General features: G+C 39.1%; 1 pseudogene; it reads left to right on the forward strand.

The window, feature by feature from the left end:
- The first annotated feature begins 307 nt into the window (after nucleotides 1-307).
- On the forward strand, nucleotides 308-792 carry LOC114628332 (annotated as a pseudogene).
- The last annotated feature ends 11,232 nt before the right edge of the window (nucleotides 793-12,024 follow it).

Raw genomic sequence — 12,024 nt, forward strand, 5'->3', positions numbered from 1 at the left:
AGTCTATGAAAAAGTAGACAAAATATAGGTAGTCCTCAACTCATGGTGGTTTTAGAACTTAATAAACCAAGTATGAGCTGAAACTATAAGTCAAATACCTCCAGTCTAGTGAACATAGCTTAGCAATACAGTACTCCAACCATGTCACAGCTCTGGCCTGTGGGCCATGTGTGTCCCAAGATTGTTATAGACACTGCCCAACACACTTATTAAGAGTGTCATATTCCGCTGCCGCCTTCCGTGCGGCCTGCGGGGTTGGCATGCTGCAGCTTGCCGCAGGTCGCTGTGCTTGGCCTCTACTAGACTCCTGTGTGGTTCCACAATGCCTAAGAAAGGCAGTGCGACAAGCAAGGGTAAAAAACAAACCAAGGGACCAGAGATACCACCTCCCCCTGCGGGGCCTGTAGCAACTGATCCTAAAGGTTTTGTTACCATAGCCATCCATGCCAAACCCGGCTCAAACAGAATGCTGTGACAGACCTGAGCACTGAGGCCATTGGTGTGGCCATCGCAGCGCCTCCGTCTGAGGGAGAGGCAAATGCGGAGCTCTGTTGGTACCTTTCCAAGGTCTTAGACCTCAGGAAGAGTGACATGGTTCTGGATAAGGGTGGTAAATCTCGGGAAAAGGTGGTGAAGCTTTTGGCCTCTACAACTCCAAAGGAGGTCTTGGAGAAGCTGAAAACAGAAGCCGAAAGGAAATGAAGGCGAGAAATGGCATGTACTTCCTTGTGGAACTCTCATAAGAGTGGAGAGGGCCACACAGGAAAATAAACAACAGTGCCCAGACGTGGATAATGAAATGCATAGATAAGATCAGACTAAAGTAAAAGCAGAAAGTGTAGGTCTATACATTAAATACAGGCTCTCAAATCCCTCACTATGGGAGCTGGAGATGGCTCAGTGGTTAATAACCCTGCTCTTCCAGGGGACTGGGCTCAACTCCTAGCACTGACACTGGAGGGCTCACACAAACTCCAGTTCCAGGGTGTCCCAGCATTCTTTTCTGGCCTCTGAGGTCAATGTATGTGCATTCCAGATACATACACACATTCACACTAAATAAACCTTTAAAATCCCTGAGTGCAAACAGCCTGAAATATATTAAGCTAATTTCATGGGATTACAACGAAACAGCTGCTGTCCGTGATGGAGCTTCTGACCTGCAGTCCCTAGGAGGTGAGTTGAAAGTCACGGCATGGAGGATGACAGGAAACAGTTCCCTGCAGTCCTAGTGAAGTGCCTTTAGCCTCACAGCACTACAGTGTTTCTGGAGTTCTGGGGTCTTCTAATTCAGTTTACAACTGAAAAACCTTTTGTACTGCTTCTATTTTAAGTTTTTGGGGTTTTTTTAAATGCAAAAGTATTTTCTTTTTATCTTTTAAAGATTCTCTAGAAAATTTTGTGGAAAAGTAAATAATCATGAAGACATATAACTTAATGTCAGTTATTTTTGGAACCTTCTAAACTTTCAAATCTAGAAGTTCTTAGGAATCTCCAAAGATCTTAAAAGAATAAAGAAGTGTCTGGAACAGTGGCTAGCAGTTAAGAATGCGTACTGCTCTTGGAAAGGACCTGAGTTCAATTCCTAGCAAACCCAACATGAAATGGCTCACAACTGCCTGTAACTCCAGTTTCAAGGGATCCAGTTCCTCTGGTCTGAGGGTGCACACACTCCTATATGCATACACAGACACACCTGCAGAGATAGAGACAGACACATATATAATTAAAAATAACTTTAAAAAATTTTAAAATGATAAAGATGACCTGAAGTTCTTTTCATTGTAAAGTCCATCAGAAATCAGTTGGAAGTGTTTCCTGCTGTGCATGAAGCATTGGATTCAATCCCCAGCATTGTGTAAACTGGGTGTGGTAGTACACTCGTACAATCCCAGCACTGGAGCTGCGGGCAGGAGGAGGAGGTGATCCTTACATAATAGTTTCAGGTCAGCCTGGGACACATGAGCCTATATATCTAGATCTATAGATGACGTGTTTATATTGCTCAGTAACACATGTATGTGTATATACAGCTGAAAAGATAATAAATCTATCTTACATATTTGACTTAGATTTTAAAAAAAAGAGTGTCATATTCCACTGCAAGAGATTAGACACTTCTGCTAGAATATCAGTTGTTCACCCTGGTGATTATATGGCTTATTAGGAGCTGTGGCCACTGTACAGCCATGGAAGAGTATCATACAGTAAACTGCTAGTCTAGGAAAATATAAACATTTAAAGTAGAGTTTCTACAGAATGTATAATATTTCTGCACCACTAAAAAGTAAAAAAAAAACAAAAAAAAAACATAAACTGTCCCATCTTAAGCTAAGGACCATTTGAACTAATATCAGAAATGAAAAGGACAACACTGCAGACCTCAAGGCCATTAAGGAAACAATAAAAGTATGCTATGAAATTACCTGCTTGCCATGGTAATGTCTGGGTGCATGGTGCTAAGGGCTGTGTCTGGGTCTAGAGTCTTCCTGCAGCCAGGATCTGTGTTCATGTCTCTGGCCTTATTGGCCGGCCATGTTGATAGCTGTGGTCTGTGCTGCAACCTGAAGGAATGTTGATATTCTCAGGCAGTGCTGCCACCAAGGGCCATATTGATGTGAGTGGTCTGCATTGTCACTGTGGTCCTACTTCAGCTGGAAGGGAGGGCTGTGTTTGTGGTCTATGCTGTCACCAGAAACCACACGGCTGTGTTCCCTCTGACTGTAAAGAGTAAAGAAGCTACTTTTGCAGTACTATAGATGGCTACAGATACACAGTCAAGAAAGAGGGCCATGGAAGGCTTCTGTGACAATTCCTACCCTTCTCCACACACACAATGCAACAGCTTAAACAGGAAGCCATCAAAGAAAACTCTTAAAAAGCACGATAAGGATGATGAAGTATAGCACTTCATAACTGATGGCTTCTGATGGGTGTGTGGGAGGAGAAGAACCTCTTTTTAAGGGGCAGGCCACAGTGAGTATATATAGAACACAAAGTGGACTTCTTTTGTTTCTTTTTCTGTTTTTTTATTTTTATTTTATTTTGGGGGATCAGGGGGAAGTCACGAGGGTTGGTAGGCAGACATGGAAGGACTAGGGGATGTGATGGTACATGATGTGAAACTCCAAAGAATCAATAAAAATATTATGTTAAAAGAAAGAAAAAAAAGCCCTTCTCTTATCAATATCTAAGTTGTATTAAGATGATAACATATTCATTCCAAAACACCAGAAAAGAATAAAAAGATTAAAAAGTAAAGGCCTGTTTGCTTGGGCAAATTACAAAATACTTTTCTGCAGAGTATATAAGAATTACTACAAATCCATGGTTAAAAGGAAAATAGGCTAAAAAGGTTTGGAAAGGCATTTCACACAAGAGAATATTCAAATTATCAATAAATTTTTTAAAGGGAGTCAAGGATCTCTAGTAATTGCAGAAATTAAAAATAAAACCATACAAGATATGCCTGCAGCCACTAGATTAACTAATTTAAATAACCAAAAATACCAAGTGTTGTTGCAAGGGGTTGGGGGTGGGAGTAGCAATGGAAACTCTGATAAGTTACTATAGGCATGCAATGTGATTCTGTCACACTGAAAAACACTGCGGCTTTGTCTGGAAAAACAGAAAGTACACATGGGCCATGTCTCCCAATGCTATTCTAGCCTGAAAACCAGACAAGGGTATGCATATGTTCTTCAAGACAAGTGTACGAGGATGTACAACCACGTTATTTACAGTAGCCCTTAATTAGAAAGCTGAAATATTCAACAATGAAACAATAAGTTATAGCTGTATACGTTTTATAGGTCAATTACATATTATCATATTAGGGTACATATGACAGAATTCAGTAGGAAAAGAAACAATTTAAACAACTTGCAAAGACATATAACAATATCCACACACTGGGAAAAAGAAACAAATGTGCTCTAAGTGCAGGAAAGCTCGCCTGGTGGTAGGGATAAGAGAGAGGCAGAGGGCTGACCAGCTTAGCTGCCACACAGACCTAGATGCAGGGCTTTGAGTTTGCCCATCCCCAAACCTCTATCATCTGTGAACTGCTGGGGTGCATGAAAAGACCAGGACTTCCATGACACAGGGCAGCAACAATATAATCCAAAGGAGTCCAATCAGGATTCAAATATTGATGGTGCCACAGAAGCCAGAGACCTCTAACCAAACCAATGACCTACTAAAATGAACATTATCAAGACAGTAGGATATACTATGATATGGGACACACTGTGATACACTACAGCCACAACAAGATGTTTTCTATGCTCTGTGTGTGTGTGTGTGTGTGTGTGTGTGTGTGTGTATGTTTGGGGGTTGGGTTGAAGGGTAGATATGAGAGGACAGTGAGATGAACAAGACTGGGGTGCATGATGTGAAACTTAATGAAAAATTTTTTTAAAAAAAGAAATGCATGCTTAATTTTATTCAGATAAAGTTCCTCAGTGAACACATTTAACATTCATTGTTCAATAATGTGATCAAAATATTGCATCTTCAGTAAGAGAATTATAACTAGAAAGGAATGTGCTGTGGATGAATCAAGTAAAGCATGATATAGAAGAGGTTGGTAGGTTTAAACCGCCACACTAAAGAAGGAAACTACCATCTCTGCCTCCAAGTTCGAGCTGGGAAAATCAGCATGGACCACATCTAGGGTAGGTAGAAGGAAGAATTTAACAGAATAAATGTTAACAAACAGAAAACGGCAGGAACTTCAAACAAATCCACTGTCCCAAAACAAATTCATTTGAGAAGATTATAAAAATCAGAAATAAGCCAGGGTAAATTACCGTCATCTCTATGTAAGCAAGTGAGTAAATTCCTAGAGTAACACAAACTGCTGAACCTGTCTCAAAAAGAAATAAATAATCAAAATAAAGCCATTATGGGTAAGCAAAGAAAATTAGTAACAGTACATTTCCTTTTCTTGGATGCAGCCAAAGTGCTCTGCCTTTCCAAGAGTGCTAAGGCCACATTACAGCGAGGTTCTCCCATTATCTGGGGATGAGCATTCAGCCTAGGACTCTGAGTTTGCCTACCTCTACTCCACCTCAACTTCTATAAGGAGGGACTAGTCATGGAGGATGGAATCAATGTCCTCTTTAAAGCAGCTCAGCTTAATGTTCAGCTTTTGTGGCCTGAATTATTTGCAAAGGCCCTAGCCTACATCAACATTGGGAATCTGCAATTCAGGAGCTGGTTGTTCAGTTACAGCGCTGAAGCAGGCAGTCCAGCACCATCCACCACTGCTGCTGCCCCAGATGAAGAGAAGAAAAAAAAAAAGGGAAAAAGGGAGAATCTGGGAGGATCTGATGATGATATGGGCTTTGGTCTTTTGGACTAAACCTCTTTTGTAGACATGTTCAATAAAAAGTCAAATGTATAAAAACAAAACATAATTTTAGTTCTATAACTGGGGTAGAGCTTAGCTGTAGAGCATTACAACATATGAACCCTGAACCAAATAAAATAAGCTCCATGCCAAAAGGAAAAAAAACAAGCCCAAGTGGCTTCACTGATTAATCCTAGCAAATGTTTATAGAACAATCACTCTTCCAGAGCAAATGGGATTTATCCTCCATAAAGCAGGCACTATTTAACATCTGAAAATCAATTTGTGAACCAGCAAAATTGCTCGATAGATAAGGGTACTTACCACCAAGCCTGAAGACCTGAGTGCGATCCCTGAGATCCACATGATAGATGGAAAGAACCAATTCCCACAAATTGTCCTCTGACCTCCATGGCATACACACACTCACACATCATCACATTCACAACATCAAAGGTAACAATTTCTTAAAAATAAACTCTTTTAATGTGTTAATACAATAAAAGATAATCACATGACAGGACAAAAGCTATAGAAAGACAGAAGGAAAAAAACCTCTCATCAATAAAACACTGTTACAAGGGCTCAAGAGCTGACTCAGCAGTTAAGAGCACTGACTGCTCTTCCAGAGGTCCTGAGTTCAATTCCCAGCAACCACATGGTGCCTCACAACCATTTTTAATGGGATGTGATGCCCTCTTCTTGTGTGTCTGAAGACAGCTTCAGTGTACTCGTATGCATAAAATAAATAAATCTTTAAAAAGAAACGGTTACAAACTTATAGCTGGAAGAAATTCCTATTACCTGACTATATTAGTTTTCGAAAGCCCTATTTGTAACATTAATATCAAAAGAGGTAATGCTTTATCCCCCAACATAGAAGAAAATCTGATGATGTCTCTTCTTCCCACATCAGCCCATCATCACAGAGGTTCTAGTCAGAAAACTTACGCTTAAAAAAAAAAAAATTAAAGTGATCCTTCCAGTTTCCATCTGCGCTTGGAGCTGGCCCTTTGCCACAGCTATTTATACCCAAATCCTACCAGGAGAGAGCTGGTCTCTCAGGGGTACTGACACACCTGTGAGCATAGGTAGGACTACCACTTCTGCTCCAAGGGACCCGTCTGGAACCCTCAGGACATAGGAATGGAGGAGCAGCCTGGAATAGAATCCTTCCGGTTTCCATTTGCACCTGGTGCTGCCTCTGTGCCACAGCTCTCAGTACCCAAATCTCACCAGGAGAGAGCTGGTCTCCCAGGAGTGCTGACACACAGGCTTATTTACGGAGGGACAAGCCACAGCTTGCAAGACCAGCTAACACCAGAGATAACCAGATGGTGAGAGTCAAGTGCAAGAACATAAACAACAGAAACCAAGGCTATTTGACATCATCAGAACCCAGTTCTCCCACTACAGCAAGCCCTGGATACCCCAACGCACCAGAAAACAAGACTCTGATTTAAAAATCACATTTCATGATGATGCTAGAGAAAATTAAGAAGGGCATAAATAACTCCCTTAAAGAAATACAGGAGAACTCAGGTAAACAAGTAGAAGCTCTTAAAGAAGAAACACAAAAATCCCTTAAACAATTACAGGAAAACACAACAAAACAGGTGAAGAAATTAAACAAACCATCCAGGGTCTAAATAGAAATAGAAACATTAAAGAAGTCATAAAGGGAGGCAACCCTGGAGATAGAAAACCTAGGAAAGAGATCAGGAGTCATAGATGCAAGCATCACCAACAGAATACAAGAGATAGAAGAGAAAATCTCAGATGTAGAAGACACCATAGAAAACATTGACACAACAGTCAAACAAAATGCAAAATGCAAAAACCTCCTAACCCAAAACATCCAGGAAATCCAGAACATAATGAGAAGACCAAACCTAAAGATAATAGGTGTAGAAGAGAGTGAAGATTCCCAACTTAAAGGGCCAGTAAATATCTTCAACAAAGTTATAGAAGAAAACTTCCCTAACCTAAAGAAAGAGATGCCCATAAACATACAAGAAGCCTACAGAACTTCAAATATATTGGGCCAGAAAAAGAATTCCTCCTGGCCCACAATAGTCAAAACACCAAATGCACAAAATAAAGAAAGAATATTAAAAGCAGTAAGGGAAAAAGATCAAGTAACATACAAAGACAGACCTATAGAATTACACCAGACTTCTCACCAGAGACTATGAAAGCTAGAAGATCCTGGGCAGATGTCATACAGACCCTATGGGAACACAAATGCCAGCCCAGGCTACTATACCCAGCAAAACTCTCAATTATCATAGATGGCAAAACCAAGATATTCCATGACAAAACCAAATTTACATAATCTCTTTCTACAAATCCAGGCCTACAAAGGATAATAGATGGAAAACTCCAACACAAGGAGGGAAACTACAACCTAAAATAAGCAAGAAAGTAATTTTCTTTCAACAAACCCAAAAGAAGATAGCCACACAAACATAATTCCACCTCTAACAATAAAAATAACAAGAAGCAACAATCACTTTTCCTTAATATCTCTTAACATCAATGGACTCAATTCCTCAATAAAAAGACATAGACTAACAGACTGGATACATAAACAGGACCCAGCATTTTGCTGCATACAGGAAACAAACCTCAGTGACAAAGACAGACACTAACTCAGAGAAAAAAGGCTGGAAAACAATTTTCCAAGCAAATGGTCCCAAGAAACAAGCTGGAGTAACCTTTCTAATATCGAATAAAATCGACTTTCAACTAAAAGTTACCAAAAAAGGTAAGGAAGGACACTCATACTCATCAAAAGAAAAATCTACAAAGATGAACTCTCAATTCTGAATATCTATTGGCCAAATGCAAAGGGCACTCACATTCATAAAAGAAACTTTACTAAAGCTCAAAGCACACATTGCACCTCACATAACAATAATGGGAGACTTCAACACCCCAGTCTCAGCAATGGACACATCATGGAAACAAACTAAACAGAGACACAGTGAAACTAACAGAAGTTATGAACCAAATGGATTTAACAGATATCTATAGAACATTTCATCCTAAAAACAAAAGAATATACCTTCTTTTCAGCCCCTCCTGGTACCTTCTCCAAAAATGACCATATAATCGGTCACGAAACAGGCCTCAGAAGATACAAGAAAAGTGAAATAATCCTATACATCCTATCAGATCACCATAGACTAAGACTGGTCTTCAATAACAACAAAAACAACATAAAGCCTATATACACGTGGAAGCTGAACAACACTCTACTCAATGATAACTTGGTCAAGGAAGAAATAAAGAAAGAAATTAAAGACTTTTTAGAATCTAATGAAAATTAAGGTACAACATATTCAGACTTATAGGACACAATGAAAGTAGTGCTAAGAGGAAAACTCATAGCTCTAAGTGCCTACAAAAAGAAACTGGAGAGATTGACAGCAACTAGAACAAAAAGAAAAGCTCTAGAACAAAATGAAGCAAATGCACCCTGGAGGAGTAGACATCAGGAAATAATCAAACTCAGGTCTGAAATCAACCAAGTAAAAACAAAAAGAACTATACAAAATATCAACAAAACCAGGAACTGGTTCTTTGAGAAAATCAACAAGATATATAAACCCTTAGCCAAACTAACCAGAGGGCACAGAGACAGAATCCAAATTAGCAAAATCAGAAATGAAAAGGGAGATATAACAACAGAAACTGAGGAAATTAAAAAAAAAAGTCATCAGCTCCTACTATAAAAGCTTATACTCAACAAAACTGGAAAATCTGGACGAAATGGACAATTTTCTAGACAGATACCAGGTACCAAATTAAATCAAGAGCAGATAAACCATCTAAACAGTCCCATAACTCCTAAAGAAGTAGAAGCAGTCATTAAAAGTCTCCCCACCACAAAAAAAAAACAGGATTAAAAAAAAAACAGGATTAGATGAATTTAGTGCAGAATTCTACCAGACATTCAAAGAAGACCTAATCCCAATACTCTTCAAGCTGTTCCATGAAGTACAAACAGAAGGAACACTACCCAATTCGTTCTATGAAGCCACAATTATGCTGATACCAAAACCAGAGAAAAATCCAACAAAGAAAGAGAACTTCAGACCAATTTCCCTTATGAATATTGATGCAAAGATACTCAATAATATTCTCACAAAACAAATCCAAGAACACACCAAAATGATTATTCACCATGATCAAGTAGGTTTCAACCCAGGGATGCAGGGATGGTTCAATATATGGAAATCCATCAATGTAATCCACTACATAGACAAACTCCAAAAACAAAAAACAAAACCATATGATCATTTCATTAGATGCTGAAAAAGCATTTGACAAAACTCAACATCCTTTTATGTTAAAAGTCTTGGAAAGATCAGGAATTCAACGCTCATACGTAAACATAAAAGCAATATACAGCAAACCAGTAGCCAACATCAAACTAAATTGAGAAAAATTTGAAGCAATCACACTAAAATCAAGGACTAGACAAGGCTGTCCACTCTCTCCTGATCTATTCAATATAGTACTTGAGGTTCTAACTAGAACAATTAGACAACAAAAGGAGGTCAAAGTGATATAAATGGGAAAAGAAGAAGTCAAAATATCACTATTTGTAGATGATATGATAGTATACTTAAGTGACCCAAAAATTCCACCAGAGAACTCCTACAGTTGATAAACAACTTCAGCAAAGTTGCTAGATATAAAATTAACTCAACAAATCAGTATCCTTTTTATACTCAAAGGATAAACTGCCTGAGAAAGAAATTAGGAAAACTATAAGATATAAAATATCTTGGTGTGACTCTAAGCAAGTAAAAGATCTGTACAACTTCAAGTCTCTGAACAAAGAAATCGAAGATCTTAGGAGATGGAAAGATCTCCCATGCTCATGGATTGGCAGGATTAATATAGTAAAAATGGCCATCTTGCTGAAAGCAATCTACAGATTCAATGTAATCCCCAACAAAATTCCAACTCAATTCTTCAAAGAGATAGAAAGAGCAATTTTCAAATTCATCTGGAATAACACAAAAACCCAGGATATTGAAAACTCTTCTCAACAGTAAAAGAACATCTTGATGAATCACCATCCCTGACCTCAAGCTGTACTATAGAGCAATAGTGATAAAAAAAAAAAACTACATAGAATTGGTACAGTGACAGGCAGGTAGATCAATAGAATAGAATTGAAAACCCAGAAACGAACCCACACACCTATGGTCACTTGATCTTTGACAAAGAAGCTAAAATCATCCAGTGGAAAAAAAAGATAGCATTTTCAACAAATGGTGATGGTTCAACTGGTGGTCAACAAGAATGCAAATTGATCCATTCTTATCTTCCTGAACAACACTCAAGTCCAAGTGGATCAAGGACCTCCACATAAAACCAGATACAGTGAAATTAATAGAAGAGAAAGTGGGGGAAAAGCCTTGAACACATGGGCACAGGGGAACATTTCCTTAACAAAACACCAATGAGTTATGCTCTAAGATCAAGAATTAACAAATGGGACCTCATAAAATTGCAAAACTTCTGTAAGGCAAAGGACACTATCAATAGGACAAAATGGCAACCGACAGATTGGGAAAAGATCTTTACCAATCCTACATCTGATAGAGGGCTAATATCTAATAAATACAAACAACTCAAGAAGTTAGACTCCAGAGAACCAAATAACCACGGGGAACAGAGATAAACAAAGAATTCTCTACTGAGGAAACTTGAATGGTTGAGAAGCACCTAAAGAAATGCTCAACATCCTTAGTCATCAGGGAAATGCAAAGCAAAATGGCCCTGAGATTCCACTTCACACCAGTCAGAATGGCTAAAATCAAAAACTCAGGTGACAACATGTGCTAGCGAGGATGTGGAAAAAGAGGAACACTCCTCCATCTTGCTGAAATGACCACCAACTCCTTGTTGGTGGGATTGCAAGCTGGTACAACCACTCTGGAAATCAGTCTGGCAGTTTCTGAGAAAATTGGACATAGTACTACCTGAGGACTCAGCTATACCACTCCTGGGCTTATACCCAGAAGATGCTCCAACATGTAATAAGGATAAATGCTCCACAATGTTCATAGTAGCCATATTTATAATAGCCAGAAACTGGAAACAACCCAGATGTCTCTCAACAGAGGAATGGCTACAGAAAATGTGGTACATTTATACAATGGAATACTACTCAGGTATTTATAATAATGCCTTCATGAAATTCTAAGGCAAATGGATAGATCTAGAAAATATCATCCTGAGTGAGATAATCAGTCACAAAAGAACACACATGGTATGTACTCACTGATAAGTGGATTAAGTAAAGAGCTTGAAATACCCATGATTCAACTCATGGACCACATGAAGCTCAAGAAGAAGGAAGACCAAAGAGTGGATGCTTCAGTCCTACTTAGAAGAGGGAACAAAATAATAAAGGGAAATAGAGGATGGGAGGGACTTGGGAGAAAAAGAAGAGGGGGAGGGGGAAAAGAGGGAAAGAATCAGGTATGAGAGGAGATGGAGAAGATGTACTGCGTGTCAAGAAGTTGAACAGAGGTGTGTAGCAATGGAGGATGGGGAACTGGTGAGAAAGAACCAGAAAGTCTCAGATGCCAGGAAAGCAAGAGCCTCTCAGAACTCCATGGGGATGACATTAGCTGAAATACCCCACA

Source organism: Grammomys surdaster, unplaced genomic scaffold, assembly GCF_004785775.1.
Source record: "Grammomys surdaster isolate TR1022 unplaced genomic scaffold, NIH_TR_1.0 267, whole genome shotgun sequence".
NCBI classification, from domain to species: Eukaryota; Metazoa; Chordata; class Mammalia; order Rodentia; family Muridae; genus Grammomys; species Grammomys surdaster.